Source organism: Paramisgurnus dabryanus, chromosome 1, assembly GCF_030506205.2.
Source record: "Paramisgurnus dabryanus chromosome 1, PD_genome_1.1, whole genome shotgun sequence".
In the NCBI taxonomy this organism is placed as follows: Eukaryota; Metazoa; Chordata; class Actinopteri; order Cypriniformes; family Cobitidae; genus Paramisgurnus; species Paramisgurnus dabryanus.
In genome coordinates this window covers 10,894,051-10,918,031 of record NC_133337.1, presented here as the reverse complement: position 1 = coordinate 10,918,031, position 23,981 = coordinate 10,894,051, and the positions used below count along the sequence as shown (strand labels likewise).

General features: G+C 37.2%; 1 long non-coding RNA gene across 1 annotated transcript in view; it reads left to right on the top strand.

The window, feature by feature from the left end:
- The window catches only part of LOC135747198 (uncharacterized), a 257,355-nt gene that overhangs the window by 209,773 nt on the left and 23,601 nt on the right, over positions 1 to 23,981 (top strand). The window lies entirely within an intron of this gene.

Here is a 23,981-nt window from a genome sequence, read left to right as displayed (position 1 = left end):
CTGAGACAAGTGCTTCTTGAGGGAAAGTTGTTCATTATAAGTAACTCTATTAAATGATATGAAGATCTTGTTGATATCTGAAACACTGCATAATACACAATCACTTAAACACTGAAAAAACGTGATAGCGCCTCCCGGAGGCCGAATTTTTTCTTACTCTGCACAGACCTTCATGGCCAAGAGACAAACAGGCCCAACGCGTTTCGTTTTGATCGGCCTCCGTTAACCCTGTCTAATACCTGCTTTTTCTTGATTGGCCGATGGCGGCCATGTTTTTTGAGCTACGCGAAATTCCTTTTAGACATAGATAGTACCCTAGACCAGGAGCACCGGTGCCAAAGGTCAAGTTGATCGGTCGCATATTTCTATAGTTACAGACCTTCAAAGTTGATGTGGTGTTATAGCGCCAACTAGTGGTCAAGCGGCGCAATTTTTTGCAGGTGACCCCAGAATAGTCCCCTGTATATGTGTACCAAATTTGGTGTCGATACCTCTTTCCAATCCCAAGTTATAGCTATTTAAGTCCAAGAGGCTCCGCCCATTGGGGGCGTTTGGGCGTGGCTTTACGACGGTGAGTCGAAAGTTCAAATTTTTTTTGATAACTTTTGATATTCACACTCCAAGGAATATTACAGCACTGGAACGGTTCCGATCGGACAAAAAACCTAGGACTAGTTCGTTTTTATTTTTTTCGACAAAATCGAAAATAGCGAAAAAAAATTCATGACGGAAATGAAATCGGAGATATACGTTTTGTTTGTCTTGACGCAAGGATTCCAGTAATATAAGACACTTGACATTTGGATAAGATTTGTGGGAGTTATGATCATCAACGCGTTTGTTATCGCTATAGCGCCACCTATAGGCCAATCGGGTTGATACTCTATCAACCTCTCCCCAAATTGGGTCCTACCATTTGACCAAGTTTCAAGTCTCTAGGCCTTACGGTTTGGTCTGCACGTTCCGTTTTACGGCAAAATAATAATAATAAATAAAAATCTTAACAATTACAATAGGGTTTCAGCCCTACGGGCTTGAACCCCTAATAATAATAAAAATCCATACAAATACAATAGGGTTTCAGCCCTTCGGGCTTGAACCCCTAAATATAGCTGCAAGCAGCGATTAGCGGGGTTCAAGCGATCTGGGACCTTAAAGGGGTCATAGCGTGAAAATCTGACTTTTTCCAAGTGTAAGTGCTATAATTGGGTCCCCAGTGCTTATATCAACCTAGAAAACATGAAAAAGATAAAAAATAAAATAATCGAGAGCACAATTGAATTTCAATTACAACAAACCACCATCATTGTGATCAGTGTTTGCATTTCATCCACTCATTTGCATTTTAAAGGAAACACCCAAAAACTGCACAATTTTGCTCAGGCCTACAAAGTGTCAATTTTAACATGCTATAATAAATGATCTGTGGAGTATTTTGAGATAACACTTCACATACACACTCTGGGTACACAAACAATTTATTTTACATCTTTAAAAAATCTCATTATATGAACCTTTAAGACCTTTAAGGGCATGCCTGTTTAGATTTGCTGCATTGTTATCAAATATACTTAGAATATGAAATACTAACATGTTACCAATTAGGTAAATTTTCTGAAGAGAAAATTATGTGGTGCATGCTGTTGCAAGATTTGTCACACAAAATGTTTCAAAAATTGTTAACATGAGACAAAACAGCCCACCACAATTTCTCTACGATGTTCTGATATAGAGATATAGGTCTCATATGGCTAATCTATAACACAGCAATGATGAAGAATAAGCTAAAACACATACATGCATTTACACACAGAAGCAGAAATGGCAGGGTTAGGAAATAAGACTTTGAAATAAATGACCAATCTCCATATGCTTGGTGTCCTTTAAGAGTTCATCAACCTATTTAAATGTTTATCCTATGTTCGAATGTCACATGACTGTTAAAACGGATACCGTCAGAATGATTGACGAAATGTTATTTTAACATAATAATACTGACTTCATAAAGTTAAATCATGCATCCATTGATGAAACCTGTGAACACAATTTCATTGAGTATACATTTTAAATACTAAATAATAATTTTAGCCAGCAGATGGCAGAAGATGACCTTCTGCCATCTGTTGGCTAAAAATATTGTTTTCCTTTTACAATTAATTTAACATAAAATTAGTATTGAATATTTAAAAGTAAATAAAGGTAGACACATTTTTAACTCAAATCCTGATAAGCATGCTCTTAAGTATATTAATGAGGGTCTGTGTTTCACACAGAGAGTATATATTTTTCATATAATCCTTTTATTGTGTTATTGTAAGAGAATACTAATTTATGGATTTGGAAACAATAAAGCAAAGTTACATATTTTAATAGAAACATTTTTAGGCTCTGTCATGTTAAATTGTCAAATAGTGGTATAGCTCTGCAATTATTTTCATGTGATTTTAGGCTGGGCCAATAAATAACTGATCCAGATATGTTTTCAATATCAAATTATGTCAATAACAAATGTCATGTTATTTAGTAGATTTGCAGCAGATTTGCTGGTGAGCATTTGTCTGTGTTACTTTCATAAAGTGCTGCTTTTTAGTTGGGTTCTAGCAGGTCATTTATGTGAATAATAACCAATTGCATTATCACATGAAGTTTTTGGTGCAATATTTGAAAAATAACATATAAAAATGTAACAACTTTGTATTATACATCATGTCAGGACACGTTTATGTCATGGAAGGTAGAATAGAATCCTAATGCTACTGATGTAAATAAATGGAGATAATGAAAAACTTTAATCCATATCTTTATGAGTTCCTTTAAACACACATGCTGCAATTCAGTCGTACAAATGGCACCTACACCAATGTGTGACATCACATGAAATCTATGCTTACAAAAGCAGGTATTCAAATTCATTACATTTTGTATTTGATATACCTTTACACACAGAGGACAGAAAAATGTACTGCGCTGATTTTATTGTTGTTGACTGAAAAAATTCTAGTAGTTTTGAAAAGTTGTTTTTGTAATTCAAAGCTAAACAACTAAAGGAATAAGACGTACAATTGGTGATAACAATTTGGCATTCATATTTGCTCACAGACTACAGGAAATTGTATTGCATTGGCTTTAGTGGTGTTGAGTGAAAAACCAAGTATTAGTTCACAAAATAGTTTTTTCATATAAACATAAACATATAGAGCAGTGGTTCTCTACTCCGTTTCTGGAGAACCACTGCTCTGCACATTTTGTATGTTTCTCTCATCTGACACAATCAGTTTAGTTAATAGAGATCTCTACTATTGTGCTGATTATGTGAAGCAGGTGTGTTGAGAACCACTGATCTAGAGAACTGTTTACTTTGCACACATTGTGTTAGATGCAAAGATTTTCAGAAAGATGAACTAAAAATCCTCACAGACACTTGGAAACATAAGACCAACAGTCCCATGAGTTTAGTTGTAGTCACACACCATTAGGCTTGACTCGTACATGGTTAATACTGGTTGGCTGTTGAGTGGCATGTTTTCAAAGATAAATAATTATCCTCATAGACCATTATAAGAACCTGAAAGTAGATGTAATGTGCAAAATAACAAGTAGGTCAGACAAATATTTATGTGTCATATACATATGCTATAGTTATGGTTATTTGTTCTTAAGTTATAGCGCCACCTAATGGACAATCTCTGCAATTTTTTGCATGTGACCTCAGCTTGGGTCTATACATATGTGTACCAAGTTTCATGTTGATATCTCATTCCTATCATAAATGATAGCAATTTAAGTATTTGTGGCCCCGCCTCTTCGTACTTTTGACCGTAGTGTTGCGACGACGAGTGCAAAGTTCAACTTTTTTTTGATAATTATTGATATTCAGTGTCTAAGGAATATTCCAGCACTGGATTGGTTCAGATCGGTCAAAAAACCTAGGACTAGTTCGCAAAAGTAGGTTTAAGAGAAAATTATGAATATCTAACAAACGATTCGACTGAGACAAGTGCTTCTTGAGGAAAAGTTGTTCATTAAATGTAGCTCTATTAAATGATATAAAGATCTTGTTGATATCTGAAACACTGCATAATACACAATCACTTAAACATTGAAAAAACGTGATAGCGCCTCCCGGAGGCCGAATTTTTTCTTACTCTGCACAGACCTTCATGGCCAAGAGACAAACAGGTCCACCACGTTTCGTTTCGATCGGCCTCCGTTAACCCTGCCCAATAGCTGCTTTTTCTTGATTGGCCGATGGCGGCCATGTTTTTTGAGCTACGCGAAATTCCTTTCCCACACAGATAGTACCCTAGACCAAGAGCACCCGTGCCAAATCTCAAGTTGATCGGTCCCATATTTCTCTAGTTACAGCTCTTCAAAGTTGAAGTAGTGTTATAGCGCCAACTAGTGGTCAAGCGATGCAATTTTTTGCACGTGACCCCAGAATAGTCCGCTGTATATGTGTACCAAATTTGGTTTCGATACCTCTTTCCAATCCCAAGTTACAGCCATTGAAGTCCAAGAGGCTCCGCCCATTGGGGGCGTTTGGGCGTGGCTTGACGACGACGAGTATAAAGTTCAACTTTTTTTTGATAACTTTTCGTATTCACACTCCAAGGAATATTACAGCACTGGAACGGTTCCGATCGGACAAAAAACCTAGGACTAGTTCGTTTTTATTTTTTTCGACAAAATCGAAAATAGCGAAAAAATTTTCATGACGGAAATGAAATCGGAGATATACGTTTTGTTCGTCTTGACGCAAGGAATCCAGGGATATAAGACACTTGACATTTGGACAAGAATTCTGGGAGTTATGAGCATCAACGCGTTTGTTATCGCTATAGCGCCACCTATAGGCCAATCGGATTGAAACTCTATCAACCTCTCCCCAAATTGGGTCCTACCATTTGGCCAAGTCTCAAGTCTCTAGGCCTTACGGTTTGGTCTGCACGATCCGTTTTACGGCAGAAGAAAAATAATAAAAAGAAATATAGCTGCAAGCAGCGATTACCGGGGTTCAAGCCATTTAGATCACAAGACGTTTAAGGACATGGCCATATAGATATTCTGCATTGTATATTGTAGGAGAAACAAGACTCTTAAAGAACAAGACTTAAAGGTTAAAGGTCAAGTTCTTCCTGATACCATTTTTTAAACCCTAGTTTGCATGTAATGTTGCTATAATAGCATAAATAGTACCTGTAAAATGATAAAGCTCAAAGTTCACTGCAAGGCGATACATTTTCTTCAATAGAATTCCTCTTTAAAAGCCTACAACGAACTGCCGGTTTGGACTACAGCTCTCTATTTCCTGCTTTAATGACGTCAGTAAAACAGTTCGTTGACTAAACTCCGCCCACAGGAATACGTCAGTCACCTGCTTTGGCTCAAACGGCTCTGCTAAGCTTAGCTGCTATGGAATCACAGCACACTTAACAAACTACACAATCAAAACTCGATACGTATTTCTGAAGGAGGGACTTCATAGAACAAGGAAGACATCAGCCCGTTTTAAGGACAGTGAAAACAGCGCTATACAGATAAGTAAATTGTGTGAAAACTACCGCGTTTTTTACACGTGAAAAACATGAACACATGTTATATTGCCCACTATAAACACAATCAAAGCTTCAAAATCACAGACAGAACGGGAGCTTTAATATTGACATGGTTACACACTCATTTGGAATGTAGTTTTTTTATAAAAAACAAAAAAATATAATTCTTACTGCAAATGTTGTGTAAGTGCCTCCAAAATTCTGTTCACATTTCACAGCTATCATAAAGTGACATGAGTGTTAAAACTGATAATTCGGAACAATTAAAGTGTTAGTCTTTCACTAAATGTGATTTTAATATTATAACAGTAAAATCATGAAGTTAAAGGTGCAGTGTGTAAATTTTAGCGGCATCTAGTGGTGAGGTCACGAATTGTAACCAATGGCTTAGTCCACAAAAGGAACATATACACAAACATGCTCTGCACATTTTGTATGTTTCTCTCATCTTAAACAGTCATTTTAGTTCATAGAGATCTATTCTGTAGGTCTTACTAAATGGTTGCTTGTTTAAATCTTTTAGACATTTTTTTTAAACAAAAGTAATTGTTCTTATGGAACATATATATTCTTTGACATAGATATTATGTGCAAACATACAAGTATTTCAGATGACAGCCTCTGTCATATTATAGTAGGCCTAAAAATCGTACTAAAGCTCTAAATTGTTTTATATTTAACAACTGGCTATGTCCATACATAACTGATCCAGATGTGTTGTTTATATCAAATGGAGTTAATAACAAATATGATTTCATTAAAGGTGCAGTGTGTAAATTTTAGTGGCATCTAGTGTTGAGGTTGCGAATTGCAACCAACGGCTCAGTCAACTGCTCACCTCTTGCTTCTGAAACACATAAGAGAAGCTACAGTAGCCGCCACCGGTCAAACAGGTCATTGTTGGAGAAAACTTAATAAAAAAGTTTGTCCGTTAAGGGCTTCTGTAGAAACATGGCTGCACAAAATGGCGACATCCATGTAAGGGGACCCTCTGTGTATGTAGATAAAATGTCTCATTCTAAGGCAATAAACACATAACGGTTCATTATGAAAGGTCTTTATACACCCCTGATAATTTAGTTTTGTATATTATTTTGCATTTCTGTCAAGAGATCCTTCAAAAAATTACACACTGCACCTTTAAGCAAATGTCAGTCAGATTTCCTATTAAGCACTTATTTGTTTTCACACATGCGCTGTGCTAGTGTAAGTTTTCAGTAAATCATTTACATTTAAAATAACCAATTGCATCATAACATTACAATTTCATTGCAATAATTCTATAAACAATTATTAAAAACTTTATAAGACACATCATGACATGTTTATGTCATGGAAAATAGATTAGAATACTAAAGCTACTTATAACCAAATAAATATTCTCTTTATGTATGATTATTAGTTATTATTTCTAATGTTGGCCTGTTCTTTAAGAACCCACATATTTACAGCAATCTTTTTCATACCTTTAGGATTTGAAGAATTCTAAGACAACATTTGAAGCTTTATAACTTTATTGGGTTGTTTCCCACAGGTTAAATTGATGCATGACTAGCCATTAGTTTTTTAAAAACATTTAGGTACTTTTTTACAAACAAACCTTTTAAAAAACATTAATGGTGTACATCTTAAGACAAAACTATAGCCCAGATATATATAAAGGTAGGCCAGTGTAAGCTATTTTCAAGTAAGACAACTAAAACTTACGCCTAAATTTTAGTCTGGAACTACCCTTAAACCAATGGTCAGTAACATTAATCTCTAAGACTAGTATTCAAAGTTAGTCATACATTTTTATCTTCACGATTGAACATAACTGTTTTAATTATCACGTGAAAAAATATTTTAATTATTTAAATTATATTTAAATCCAAATAGTAAGACTGATTAGCCCTAACTAACTACTAGTTCTTCAGACTAGTCCTTAAAACACAGTCTTAAATATGTTTTTTATATTATATAGTTTTTAAAATAACATTACTAAAATATTAAATGTATCATTTTTTATTACGAGTTGAATTTGAATCCCGAGCAGTTTTATCCTTACGGACATGTTACTATAACAACAACTCTAGGATGACCTTAGAAGAAACAAATAATTCAACATGAAGCTAAATCGTCAACAATGAAATACAGCTAATTGAGTTATCTACGTATGAACGACGGACCCAGCAGTGAAAGCTTTTAACAACTATAGTGTATACAGCTCTTGCATTAGAAGTCCCACAATCAGTTATAAAAGAGTTGGATATTATTTTGTTTAATTTCATATGGAAGAACAGATCGCATTACATTAAAAAGTCAATTCTATGTAATCCAGTTGAGAAAGGAGACTAATTTTTTTTACTAGATTTTAATACTGCTAACTGTGTTTTTAAAAATAAGTGGATAAAAAGTTACTGAAGTTGCAAAGGTAGTATATGGAACATCATACCAGAAAAGATTTTAAAGAAATTGGGTGGTTTGGAATTGTTTTTGCGATACAATTTTGATATAAACAAGGGTTCCCATAAAACTGTCAGGTTTCCATAAACAGGTTTGTTTATCTTGGATGCTCATATATAAACATAACTTTTCTCCACATAGATATGTTATTTGGAATAACAAGAATATTCTATACAAGAAACAGATCCTTATTTTATAGAAATTGGTATGATAATAATATAATATTAGTGAGGCAGTTATTTAAAGATGATGGTCACCTATTTAATTATTGTGAATTCCTCAATCATTATAAGATTCCAGTAACTGCTAAGGAATTTGCAGTTGTATTTGATGCCATACCTAGTGGACTTATTCAACTCTGTCAATGTTATACATCTTATGATTGTAACTCCTTACATAATACTGAGTTATGTATTAATGGAGTAAATATTCTAGAAAAAATTTTTTATAACTTTTTTATAAGAACAGAAATGAATGTAGAAATGAATATTTGCCTAGATGTAAACCATACTAATCTGCAGTTCAATCTTTAAACAAGTTTTAATTTAAACTATTTGATTGTAATATTAAAGTAGTGAGTTTGTAAAACTAATATATATATAAATTGTTCATACTTTAATTTGATAACAGAAGTAGAGATAATTAGATTTTATTTCAAGTTAATAGACACATTCACTTGAATTCAAAATAAAATGTATAATACAGTGAAAAGTCTTGATGATGACAACTATAATTATTACTCGATTATTTGTCATTTAATTCTATTGTTGTTTTTTTAATAGAAAACAGTTTTAATACATTTTGATGATTTGATTATAAAATAAAATAGATATAGTACAGTAAATTCACAAAATTGTTTTTCATATAAACATAAACATCTAGAGCAGTACTTTCAAACTCAGTGAAAAGCAGTGGTTTCTCGAGACCCAATGCTCGGCACATTTTGTATGATTCTCTCATCTGACACAATCAGTTCAGTTCATAAAAATCTCTACTTATGATTAAAGTAGATTTGTTTAAAATAGAAGACTTTTGTATATGTGCAGAGCAGTGGGCCTCCAGGAATAATTTTGTGAACCACTGATCTAGGGTACAGTTAACGTAACACCCGTTGTTCTAGATGCAAATATTTCCGGAATGATGAGCCAAAAATCCTCACAGACACTTGAGAACATAAGACAAACAGGCCCATCAGTTTAGTTGTAATCGCACACCATTACACTGGACACGTACATGGTTAATGCTGGCTGGCTGTTGGTCGCATGTTTTCTAAGATATGTAATTATCCTAATAGACCCTTATAAGAATCTGAAAGCAGATGTTATGTGCAAAATAACAAGTAGGTCGGACAAATATTTATGTGTCGTATACATATGCTATAGTCATCATTCTTTGTTCTTATGTTATAGCGCCACCTAGTGGACAATCTCTGCAATTTTTTGCATATGACCTGGGCCTAGGTCTATGCATATGTGTACCAAGTTTCGTGTTGATATCTGATTCCTATCATAAATGATAGCCATTTAAGTATTTGTGGCACCACCTCTTCGTACTTTTAACCGGGGTGTTGCGACGACGAGTGCAAAGTTCAACTTTTTTTTGATAATTATTGATATACAGTGTCTAAGGAATATTCCAGCACTGGATTGGTTCAGATCGGTCAAAAAACCTAGGACTAGTTTGCAAAAGTAGGTTTATAAGAAAATTATGAATATCTAACAAACGATTCGACTGAGACAAGTGCTTCTTGAGGAAAAGTTGTTCATTGTAAGTACCTCTATTAAATGATATGAAGATCTTGTTGATATCTGAAACACTGCATAATACACAATCACTTAAACACTGAAAAAACGTGATAGCGCCTCCCGGAGGCCGAATTTTTTCTTACTCTGCACAGACCTTCATGGCCAAGAGACAAACAGGCCCACCGCGTTTCATTTCGATCGGCCTCCGTTAACCCTGTCTAACAGCTGCTTTTCCTTGATTGGCCGATGGCGGCCATGTTTTTTGATCTAAGCGAATTTCCTTTTACACATAGATAGTACCCTAGACCAGGAGCACCGGTGCCAAATGTCAAGTTGATCGGTCGCACATTTCTGTAGTTACAGACCTTCAAAGTTGAGGTGGTGTTATAGCGCCAGCTAGTGGTCAAGCGACGCAATTTTTGTTTCGTGACCCCAGAATAGTCCATTGTATATGTGTACCAAATTTGGTGTTGATACCTCTTTCCAATCCCAAGTTATAGCCATTTAAGTCCAAGAGGCTCCGCCCATTGGGGGCGTTTGGGCGTGGCTTGACGACGGCGAGTCTAAAGTTCCACTTTTTTTTGATAACTTTTCATATTCACACTCCAAGGAATATTACAGCACTGGAACGGTTCTGATCGGATGAAAAACCTAGGACTAGTTCGTTTTTATTTTTTTCGACAAAATCGAAAATAGCGAAAAAAATTCCATGGCGGAAATGAAATCGGAGATATACGTTTTGTTCGACTTGACGCAAGGATTCCAGTGATATAAGACACTTGACATTTGGTCAAGATTTGTGGGAGTTATGATCATCAACGCGTTTGTTATCGCTATAGCGCCACCTATAGGCCAATCGGGTTGATACTCTATCAACCTCTCCCCAAATTGGGTCCTACCATTTGACCAAGTTTCAAGTCTCTAGGCCTTACGGTTTGGTCTGCACGTTCCGTTTTACGGCAAAATAATAATAATAAATAAAAATCTTAACAATTACAATAGGGTTTCAGCCCTACGGGCTTGAACCCCTAAATATAGCTGCAAGCAGCGATTAGCGGGGTTCAAGCGATCTGGGACCTTAAAGGGGTCATAGCGTGAAAATCTGACTTTTTCCAAGTGTAAGTGCTATAATTGGGTCCCCAGTGCTTATATCAACCTAGAAAACATGAAAAAGATAAAAAATAAAATAATCGAGAGCACAATTGAATTTCAATTACAACAAACCACCATCATTGTGATCAGTGTTTGCATTTCATCCACTCATTTGCATTTTAAAGGAAACACCCAAAAACTGCACAATTTTGCTCAGGCCTACAAAGTGTCAATTTTAACATGCTATAATAAATGATCTGTGGAGTATTTTGAGATAACACTTCACATACACACTCTGGGTACACAAACAATTTATTTTACATCTTTAAAAAATCTCATTATATGACCCTTTAAGACCTTTAAGGGCATGCCTGTTTAGATTTGCTGCATTGTTATCAAATATACTTAGAATATGAAATACTAACATGTTACCAATTAGGTAAATTTTCTGAAGAGAAAATTATGTGGTGCATGCTGTTGCAAGATTTGTCACACAAAATGTTTCAAAAATTGTTAACATGAGACAAAACAGCCCACCACAATTTCTCTACGATGTTCTGATATAGAGATATAGGTCTCACATGGCTAATCTATAACACAGCAATGATGAAGAATAAGCTAAAACACATACATGCATTTACACACAGAAGCAGAAATGGCAGGGTTAGGAAATAAGTCTTTGAAATAAATGACCAATCTCCATATGCTTGGTGTCCTTTAAGAGTTCATCAACCTATTTTAATGTTTATCCTATGTTCGAATGTCACATGACTGTTAAAACGGATACCGTCAGAATGATTGACGAAATGTTATTTTAACATAATAATACTGACTTCATAAAGTTAAATCATGCATCCATTGATGAAACCTGTGAACACAATTTCATTGAGTATACATTTTAAATAATAAATAATAATTTTAGCCAGCAGATGGCCGAAGATGACCTTCTGCCATCTGTTGGCTAAAATTATTGTTTTCCTTTTACAATTAATTTAACATAAAATTAGTATTGAATATTTAAAAGTAAATAAAGGTAGACACATTTTTAACTCAAATCCTGATAAGCATGCTCTTAAGTATATTAATGAGGGTCTGTGTTTCACACAGAGAGTATATATTTTTCATATAATCCTTTTATTGTGTTATTGTAAGAGAATAATAATTTATGGATTTGGAAACAATAAAGCAAAGTTACATATTTTAATAGAAACATTTTTAGGCTCTGTCATGTTAAATTGTCAAATAGTGGTATAGCTCTGCAATTATTTTCATGTGATTTTAGGCTGGGCCAATAAATAACTGATCCAGATATGTTTTCAATATCAAATTATGTCAATAACAAATGTCATGTTATTTAGTAGATTTGCCGCAGATTTGCTGGTGAGCATTTGTCTGTGTTACTTTCATAAAGTGCTGCTTTTTAGTTGGGTTCTAGCAGGTCATTTATGTGAATAATAACCAATTGCATTATCACATGAAGTTTTTGGTGCAATATTTGAAAAATAACATATAAAAATGTAACAACTTTGTATTATACATCATGTCAGGACACGTTTATGTCATGGAAGGTAGAATAGAATCCTAATGCTACTGATGTAAATAAATGGAGATAATGAAAAACTTTAATCCATATCTTTATGAGTTCCTTTAAACACACATGCTGCAATTCAGTCGTACAAATGGCACCTACACCAATGTGTGACATCACATGAAATCTATGCTTACAAAAGCAGGTATTCAAATTCATTACATTTTGTATTTGATATACCTTTACACACAGACGACAGAAAAATGTACTGCGCTGATTTTATTGTTGTTGACTGAAAAAATTCTAGTAGTTTTGAAAAGTTGTTTTTGTAATTCAAAGCTAAACAACTAAAGGAAAAAGACGTACAATTGGTGATAAAAATTTGGCATTCATATTTGCTCACAGACTACAGGAAATTGTATTGCATTGGCTTTAGTGGTGTTGAGTGAAAAACCAAGTATTAGTTCACAAAATAGTTTTTTCATATAAACATAAACATATAGAGCAGTGGTTCTCTACTCCGTTTCTGGAGAACCACTGCTCTGCACATTTTGTATGTTTCTCTCATCTGACACAATCAGTTTAGTTAATAGAGATCTCTACTATTGTGCTGATTATGTGAAGCAGGTGTGTTGAGAACCACTGATCTAGAGAACTGTTTACTTTGCACACATTGTGTTAGATGCAAAGATTTTCAGAAAGATGAACTAAAAATCCTCACAGACACTTGGAAACAAAGACCAACAGTCCCATGAGTTTAGTTGTAATCACACACCATTAGGCTTGACTCGTACATGGTTAATACTGGTTGGCTGTTGAGTGGCATGTTTTCAAAGAAAAATAATTATCCTCATAGACCATTATAAGAACCTGAAAGTAGATGTAATGTGCAAAATAACAAGTAGGTCAGACAAATATTTATGTGTCATATACATATGCTATAGTTATGGTTATTTGTTCTTAAGTTATAGCGCCACCTAATGGACAATCTCTGCAATTTTTTGCATGTGACCTCAGCATGGGTCTATACATATGTGTACCAAGTTTCATGTTGATATCTCATTCCTATCATAAATGATAGCCATTTAAGTATTTGTGGCCCCGCCTCTTCGTACTTTTGACCGTAGTGTTGCGACGACGAGTGCAAAGTTCAACTTTTTTTTGATAATTATTGATAATCAGTGTCTAAGGAATATTCCAGCACTGGATTGGTTCAGATCGGTCAAAAAACCTAGGACTAGTTCGCAAAAGTAGGTTTAAGAGAAAATTATGAATATCTAACAAACGATTCGACTGAGACAAGTGCTTCTTGAGGAAAAGTTGTTCATTAAATGTAGCTCTATTAAATGATATAAAGATCTTGTTGATATCTGAAACACTGCATAATACACAATCACTTAAACATTGAAAAAACGTGATAGCGCCTCCCGGAGGCCGAATTTTTTCTTACTCTGCACAGACCTTCATGGCCAAGAGACAAACAGGTCCACCACGTTTCGTTTCGATCGGCCTCCGTTAACCCTGCCCAATAGCTGCTTTTTCTTGATTGGCCGATGGCGGCCATGTTTTTTGAGCTACGCGAAATTCCTTTCCCACACAGATAGTACCCTAGACCAAGAGCACCCGTGCCAAATCTCAAGTTGATCGGTCCCATATTTCTCTAGTTACAGCTCTTCAAAGTTGAAGTAGTGTTATAGCGCCAACTAGTGGTCAAGCGATGCAATTTTTTGCACGTGACCCCAGAATAGTCCGCTGTATATGTGTACCAAATTTGGTTTCGATACCTCTTTCCAATCCCAAGTTACAGCCATTGAAGTCCAAGAGGCTCCGCCCATTGGGGGCGTTTGGGCGTGGCTTGACGACGACGAGTATAAAGTTCAACTTTTTTTGATAACTTTTCATATTCACACTCCAAGGAATATTACAGCACTGGAACGGTTCCGATCGGACAAAAAACCTAGGACTAGTTCGTTTTTATTTTTTTCGACAAAATCGAAAATAGCGAAAAAAAATTCATGACGGAAATGAAATCGGAGATATACGTTTTGTTCGTCTTGACGCAAGGAATCCAGGGATATAAGACACTTGACATTTGGACAAGAATTCTGGGAGTTATGAGCATCAACGCGTTTGTTATCGCTATAGCGCCACCTATAGGCCAATCGGGTTTATACTCTATCAACCTCTCCCCAAATTGGGTCCTACCATTTGGCCAAGTCTCAAGTCTCTAGGCCTTACGGTTTGGTCTGCACGATCCGTTCTACGGCAGAAGAAAAATAATAACTAGAATAATAAAAATCCATACAAATACAATAGGGTTTCAGCCCTACGGGCTTGAACCCCTAATAAAAACCTTGGCAATTACAATAGGGTTTCAGCACTTCGTGCTTGAACCCCTAATAAATATAGCTGCAAGCAGCGATTAGCGGGGTTCAAGCTATTTGGGATCACAAGACGTTTAAGGACATGGCCAAATAGATATTCTGCATTGTATATTATACACATACACGTTTACCTGAGAAAGGAGAAACAAGACTGTTAAAGAACAAGACTTAATATTGACATGGTTACACACTCATTTTGTATGTAGTTTTTTTTTAAATAAAAAACATAAAAATATAATTCTTACTGCAAATGTCGTGTAAGTGCCTCCAAAATTATGTTCACGTTTCACAGCTATCATAAAGTGACATGAGTGATAAAACTGACAACTCAGAACAATTGAAGTGGTAGTCTTTCACTAAATTTGATTTTAATATTATAACAGTAAAATCATGAAGTTAAAGGTGCAGTGTGTACATTTTAGTGGCATCTAGTGGTGAGGTCACAAATTGCAACCAATGGCTTAGTCCACTACTCACCCCTCGCTTTTGAAACACATAGAGAAGCTACGGTAGCCGCAACCAGACAAACATGTCATCGTCGGAGACAACTTCGTAAAAAATTTGGCCGTTAGGGGCTTCTGTAGAAAAATGGCGCCAGAAAATGTTGACTTCCATGTAAGTGGACCTTGGTGTATGTAGATAAAAAGGTCTCGTTCTAAGGTAATAAACACATACCGGTTCATTATGAAAGGTCTTTATACACCCCTGATAATATAGTTTTGTATATTATTTTGCATTTCTGTCAAGAGATCCTTCTAAAAATTACACACTGCACCTTTAAATGTGAACAGATTTCTATTAATAGTAGAATTAGTTAAAGAGTAATCATCTTCTGTGTTTTCTGTGAGTTCAAATGTCAGCCAGTGATTGATCCTCTTCTGCCATCTAGTGGACATAATGGAAAATTGCACCTAAAAACCACAATAAGGACAGATTGAGTATATTGCCTGATCTCAATAATACATTGTATGCTTTGTCATAAACTTTAGGGGCCGTTCGTCAGGGCCATTTTCAAAATGACTGTGTGATAGCTATACTTTTTCAAAGTTGTTTTTGTATTTGATATATATAAATATATATAAATTAATTTATACAGTGTAGAGAAAATTGTACTGCACTGGCTTTAATGTTGTTGAGTGTAAGAACTGAAACATTTAATAAAACAACCAGATACGTTATCTGAATGGTGGATGGTGTTATTAAATCGTGTCAATAACAAATATCATTTCATTTAGCAGATTCATGTTCATGTCCTTTAATCGAGTACCATGAAGGCTTTCTGTTTTAATTAGGTAAATAAAGTGAGGTATGCAAGTTATTAAACCGTATATATTTTTATGGACAAAAGGAACATATACACAAACATGCTCTGCACATTTTGTATGTTTCTCTCATCTGAAACAGTCATTTTAGTTCATAGAGATCTATTCTGTAGGTCTTACTAAATGTTTGCTTGTTTAAATGTATTAGACTATTTTTTAACAAAAGTAATTGTTTTTATAGAACATATATATATTCTTTGACATAGATATTATGTGCAAACGTACAAGTATTTTAGATGACAGCCTCTGTCATATTATAGTAGGCCTAAAAATAGCACTAAAGCTCTGCATATTTTTATATTTAACCACTGGCTATGCCCAGATTACTAGTTCATTAGTTAGAAATACTTAGTCTGGCCCATTTTGAAAATGCCACATTTCAAAATGCTTGAATTGATTACCTCAAGTCTTTTAGTTTTAATGAGGCAAATGACTGCAAATCATTGAATCTTATAATAATTTTCATGCAGATGCAACCCATGGACAAAAGGAACATAACAGCATCTAAAAATTAAATAACGAATACAGGTTACAAATGGTGCCCACATCACTATGTGACATCACATCAAATCTTTGAATACAAAAGTTTTTTTTATGTTTCATATTGATATTTGCCCAGATAGTACAGCAAATTCACAAAATTGCTTTTCATATAAACATAAACATCTAGAGCAGTACTTTCAACTCAGTGAACCACAGTGGTTTCTCGAGACCAATGCTCGGCACATTTTGTATGATTCTCTCATCTGACACAATCAGTTCAGTTCATACAAATCTCTACTGATGATTAAAGTGGATTTGTTTAAAATAGAAGACTTTTGTATATGTGCAGAGCAGTGGGCATCCAGGAATAGTTTTGAGAACCACTGATCTAGGGGACAGTTAACGTAACACCCGTTGTTCTAGATGCAAATATTTCCGGAATGATGAGCCAAAAATCCTCACAGACAATTGAGAACATAATACAAACAGGCCCATCAGTTTAGTTGTAATCGCAGACCATTACGCTGGACTCGTACATGCTTAATGCTGGCTGGCTGTTGGTCGGCATGTTTTCTAAGATATGTAATTATCCTAATAGACCCTTATAAGAATCTGAAAGCAGATGTTATGTGCAAAATAACAAGTAGGTCAGACAAATATTTATGTGTTGTATACATATGCTATAGTCATCGTTCTTTGTTCTTTGGTTATAGCGCCACCTGGTGGACAACCTCTGAAATTTTTTGCATGTTACCTCGGCCTAGGACTATACATATGTGTACCAAATTTCGTGTTGATATCTCATTCCTATCATAAATGATAGCCATTTAAGTATTTGTGGCACCGCCTCTTCGTACTTTTGACCATGGTGTTGCGACCACGAGTGCAAAGTTCAACTTTTTTTGATAATTATTGATATTCAGTGTCTAAGGAATATTCTAGCACTTGATTGGTTCAGATCGGTCAAAAAACCTAGGACTAGTTCGCAAAAGTAGGTTTATAAGAAAATTATGAATATCTAACAAACGATTCGACTGAGACAAGTGCTTCTTGAGGGAAAGTTGTTCATTATAAGTACCTCTATTAAATGATATGAAGATCTTGTTGATATCTGAAACACTGCATAATACACAATCACTTAAACACTGAAAAAACGTGATAGCGCCTCCCGGAGGCCGAATTTTTTCTTACTCTGCACAGACCTTCATGGCCAAGAGACAAACAGGCCCAACGCGTTTCGTTTTGATCGGCCTCCGTTAACCCTGTCTAATACCTGCTTTTTCTTGATTGGCCGATGGCGGCCATGTTTTTTGAGCTACGCGAAATTCCTTTTAGACATAGATAGTACCCTAGACCAGGAGCACCGGTGCCAAAGGTCAAGTTGATCGGTCGCATATTTCTATAGTTACAGACCTTCAAAGTTGAGGTGGTGTTATAGCGCCAACTAGTGGTCAAGCGGCGCAATTTTTTGCAGGTGACCCCAGAATAGTCCCCTGTATATGTGTACCAAATTTGGTGTCGATACCTCTTTCCAATCCCAAGTTATAGCTATTTAAGTCCAAGAGGCTCCGCCCATTGGGGGCGTTTGGGCGTGGCTTTACGACGGTGAGTCGAAAGTTCAAATTTTTTTTGATAACTTTTGATATTCACACTCCAAGGAATATTACAGCACTGGAACGGTTCCGATCGGACAAAAAACCTAGGACTAGTTCGTTTTTATTTTTTTCGACAAAATCGAAAATAGCGAAAAAAATTTCATGACGGAAATGAAATCGGAGATATACGTTTTGTTTGTCTTGACGCAAGGATTCCAGTGATATAAGACACTTGACATTTGGACAAGATTTGTGGGAGTTATGATCATCAACGCGTTTGTTATCGCTATAGCGCCACCTAAAGGCCAATCGGGTTGATAATCTATCAACCTCTCCCCAAATTGGGTCCTACCATTTGACCAAGTTTCAAGTCTCTAGGCCTTACGGTTTGGTCTGCACATTCCGTTTTACGGCAAAATAATAATAATAAATAAAAATCTTAACAATTACAATAGGGTTTCAGCCCTACGGGCTTGAACCCCTAATAATAATAATAAAAATCAGTACAAATACAATAGGGTTTCAGCCCTTCGGGCTTGAACCCCTAATTAACCTTTTCTTAATCTGCACTGTGAAGATATGCAGTGTTATTTTACACAATTTCTGTTTCTGAAAAATACTGCTAGACCTACCTGAAATGCACAGATTTCGTCATTTGTATCTTTGTTCTATTGTATTTGTATTGCGTTGCTTGCATTTTATTTTTATTAACAACCATTAACTTGTCTTTAATCTTTGAAATTGATATTAGTAGTTTTAGCTGATTTTTGATAGCTGTAGCATCAAAAATAGAATAGATAATTGTTCAATTTCACTGAAATTTAAAATATTGGGTGTCATAACCTTATTATAAGGATAAAAAAAACAATTTAATTCATTTATTACTTTTTTGTGGTGGGGCCAGTGAAAAAGTAACAGGGTTTCTGCAGATTTCACCAAGTCAAATTTAAGACTTTTTAAGACCTTTTTAAGACCATTATGAGTGAAATTTAAGACCAACGCGACACAATGATCTCAGAAATTCTCAAAACATTATATTTTTTATTTTTATTATATCATTTTTTGACAAAAAAATCCACTAATATGGGAAGATCAGTATGGTCAGCTGCTGATATGTGCCTTGTTAACATGTTCTCCACTTTTTCCACCCATACGTTATATGCATAAATATGCACTATACCGCAATCGCATTTATTGGCCTCTCTAATTACACAATAATTAAATGAAAATGAAATTTACCATTAAAAGGCTGTTTGTGGTTTGTTGTGTGTTGCTAACAAGAACGTTTCTAAATCCGAAGGTTGTAGCCTCCAGAGGTCGCATTTGTAGGCTGATTACATCATCAAGATTAGCAGAATAAAGTCAAGGGAGTAACCGCGCATGGAGCAGTGAGGTAAACAAAAGCTTCCTAAGTGAAAACTGTGCAACACTAAAGTTGACTTGTTGGTGGCTCAGGGGACTCGACGGCCTGACTGTTTAAGTTGATTTTCAATAAAGCAGTGTTGATTTTTTCGCTTCTGGGTCCTCTGTTTCAGAACCTGGCAAACGCTCAGGTAAGCCACGGGCTAGTTGGTTCAATTTAACACAGAAAAGATGTTTGCTTTTATAAAACTGCAATTAAGGTTTGTTTCTCGCCAAACCTAACAGTATACAGTCAGATCACAACACCTGAAATATAGCTTATGGCATGAATTGCGTGGATTATAATAGTCTACATTTGTATCCTCTTTGAAAAGTAATGATTAAAAACTGGACTGAAGTGCGATTCAGTGACGCGCAAAGAACTTTTCCTTTTAGAAGCCTGCCCATTAAACACTTTCTTCATCCGTCACTGATTAGTTCTACAGCATTTTCAATTATTATTTTATTTTTTGCGGACAACGCTTTTCGGGAATAAACAGAGGTAAGAAATTTAAGACTTGGGTTAATTAAATTTTAGACCTAGGATGAAAATTTGGCTGTTTTTAAGACTTTTATGGCCTTAAATTTAACTTTCTGAATTTTAGACTTTTTAAGACCCCGCAGGAACCCTGAAGTAATCACTGAATCGAAATCCAATCAATTTGAGATCTAGTTAATCTGAATCTATTTGAGACATCTGAAACAATACCCAGCCCTAATACCAAAGTGATTTTTTTCTCTCAATTGGCTATCTCGCCCTTCTTACTTGAAATCCAGTTTGGCCTGATGTCTGACTTCTGCCAGCTGCTGCATGTGTTGGGGTGTCAGTAGGTGTAGCACTCAGGCTGTTGGTAGTGGAGACTGGAGACCACGGTGGTGGACTAAGCGCTGTGATGTTAGCTGAAAGGGGAGAAGCCTGCTGACCTACAGAATTTCTACCTGTGGGCACAGCCTCCTCACAAGACTGGTTTTGTGTGCCATGTATGGGTGGTGTGTGCTAAAAGAACAGAAAAGTTGTTTTAATCTCATCACACATATACCAAAGTAATTTTTTCTCTCCATGGGCTATAGAATAGCTTTCTTGCCCTTCTTACTTGAAATCCAGTTTGGTCTGATGACTGACTTCTGCTGGCTGCTGCATGGGTTGGGGTGTCAGTAGGTGTAGCCCTCAGGCTGTTGGAAGTGGAGACTGGAGACCACTGTGGTGGACTAGGCGCTGTGATGTTCGCTGAAAGGTGAGAAGCCCATGGACTTGCTGACGAGTTGTTTGCATCAGAAGGGGTCGCTGAAATATGGCCTGGGGACCAAAAACCTTGAGCAGCTGGCTTACTACATTCACCTAGAGCTGTCACAAAGGTGCAATTGGCCATTATATTACTTTCACCCATATGTTTAATATAAAAGACTGATGGAAACCATTGTACCAACTGCAATAGGCCTACCACCAAGAGATGGGATGCAGGGGGCTGGTGCAAGTTGTGTGTAAGTTTTCTTTTTGGTTGGGGCACGAAGTGCAGCGGTCCTTCCCTGCTCCTCTTCCTCCTCTTCACTGCTGCTTACAATTCTTTTACATCCTCTAAAATGTATTACATTGGGATTTCAGTTAGTCATTACAGTGAATAAAAAAGTATATTAAATAAAAATGTTTTACATTTTTATTTTGACAGGAGGTTGGGGTGCATTGTATGGGCCCTCTAGCTTGCGGCCTAATTGTTTGCCCAGGTGTATGGTAACCTTTGACACGGTCATTCAAATGCTTTGAAGGAAATTATGGGCCACTCCTACCTATTCTTTCTCTTCATGTACTCTGGCCTGCTGTCCTCATCTTCAGTATTTAGATCAGAGGTAATTGTTGCCTCTAGCAGCTTTGCACAGGCAATCTCATACACGTCTGTCAACAATACATTTATAAGGTCTAAATGGAATGGCTCCTTATTATATTACATGTGCAGTAAGGTTTCAATTCAATAAGTGTAGAATTGTGTCATTTGAGAATAAAGCATTACTATACCATGTGAATACATCACACGGACTCTGAATTGAGTCCAGTCAGCACCTGGCATCACCCCATCTTTAGTTGCCCTACGGAGCTTTGCAAGAGATACAAAAGGGGGCCAGAAATGTTCACCTCCTTCCAGCCAATTAGAGTGGACAACTTCAACCTCCTTTGAATTGACAAACTCCACGATATGATACATTCTATAAAAAAAGAAATGTAGATGTCACAAGGTGACGATCTTTTGGGCGGAACCAAAAGTCGGGAAACTTTGGTTCCGCCCGGATGTTTCCGTCCAGACCGAAGAACGGAAACACCGGACATCCGGCAGATTTGCGGAGGCTGTAATCAGCCGATTGGGCACAGCTGTGCCTAGTTAAAAGAGATCGCCAGGCAATTGGATAACTGAAGCACAGAAAGGAGTATTTAAAGCACAGTTAAATGACAGTTCAGCAGTTCGGGCACGAGAGGGGGATTGACACGGGGAGAGCTCCTCTGCTTAGGGCAGGAGAGGTAAATACGTACCTTTTGAAGAGCCCGCAGGCTCTGTTGATCCGGGCTGCGCTTGAAGCGCGCGGAAAGAAGACAGGAGCTGCCTGGGGTGAAAGAAAGGCGATACGTGAGTGGAGAAAAGGAGCACCCCGGAGAGAGCATTGTGCTGTCAAGCCTGTGCTTAGTGTGTGCTGGGAAACGGAGCTGTGCTCATTTTTGGACGTAGTGGCTGTCTGTGTTTTTCTCTCTCTCTCGTTTCAGTCTGTATTGTGGACCTGCTGGAGTCAATAGAAAAGCCCTATGGGTAAGAAGGAACTTTGTTCTAACCAACACTGAAGGAGTAAAGCAGGAAGAGATATTGACCGTTTGGTACAACGTAAATAAAGGCTATCCGCCGTGAGTATACCCTTTCTGTGTGGAATAACTGGCAAAAATTAACTTGTGTAGCCATTGGAAACCTCCAGGAAAAAGGAGGGCGGCCCTACCCCTACAAGAGTGTGGTGGGCGAGCCGTTAGAAGTACACATTCAAACAGCCGCCGCAACGAGACTTATTGTGGTCGTATTGCACATCGCCTTATCGTAGCCCAAGCGCAGTGGAGGACACCGGGCGCTTCCCTTGTTGTGGTGCACTTATAGTGTGGTGAGTGAGACTGTGTAATAAATCTTTTTCACGTTTGGAGTGGTGCTGTGTATTGCTGTGGGTTGCTGTGTGTCTTGTAGACGAAGCCCCGCATCATCCATTTTCTTCCACTGGGCAGAGGACGGAGAGGCCAACGACTACAGAAATCACTGTTATTATACGTAGTGTGCTGTTTGGAGTACGAAGGGACACAGACTGAGAGCTGTCCGTGACCGTGAGTAAACCATTGGAAACTTTCGTGGTGTATACTTACCTGTGTCTGTTTTGTCGCAGAGTCAGAGGCGAAAGGGTCCGCCGCCCCGTGGTCTCTACGAAAAGGGCGCCCCCGTCTAGGAATCGATCGGCCTATGGGCATTGGAGATAGGGCAGCGCTCGACCCGGTGAAGTGGTGTGGGACCTTTTCGCCCCTCTGCTGACCTACGGAGGAGAACCATAACTACCCAGAAAGCTGTAAACAGCAGAGCCGCGGCCACCTGTGGAGAGAGAGAGAACGAGAGTGAATCATTGAAGAGCAAACTGTGAACGTGATACCTACCCAGAAAGCTGTAAACAGCAGAGCCGGTGAGAAATACTCGAAGTCTCAGTAACAGTGTCTTTGTGTCCTAGCGGCCACCTGTGGAGGGAGAGCAGAACGAAAGTGAATCATTGAGGAGCAGACTGTGAACGTGATACCTACCCAGAAAGCTGTAAACAGCAGAGCCGGTGAGAAATACTCGAAGTCTCAGTAACAGTGTCTTTGTGTCCTAGTGGCCACCTGTGGAGAGAGAGCAGAACGAAAGCGAATCATTGAAGAGCAGACTGTGAACGTGATACCTACCCAGAAAGCTGTAAACAGCAGAGCCGTGGCCTCCTGTGGAGAGAACGGAAAACGAGAAGGAATATGAGGAAAATGGACTGTGTGAAGATACAGTGGTGATGGAGGAGAGCCTAGAGTGGCCATTGTTTTAAGCCCCCCGTTTTCCCTTCCCTATTTAATAATTTTAACTAATTTAATAAAGGATATTTTAATTTTATGCTTACCTTGTGTGTCTGGTCATTGGGGTGGCTTTGGGAATCTCCTCGAGGTGGAGAAAGGGGCGTGACCTTATTTACATCTGGGTCCACCCCTACCTGTGACAGATTTGGCGTAGTCGGCAGTCCACCTCGGGTTGAGACCAAAGTCCCCCAATGGCCTACCACATTTCTTTTAAAGAACAGCTCCCATCAACACTCCATCAGTCCCCAAACAACGCGTTCTCGGGACGAGAACGGATTGGCGGGGGAGGATGTCACAAGGTGACGATCTTTTGGGCGGAACCAAAA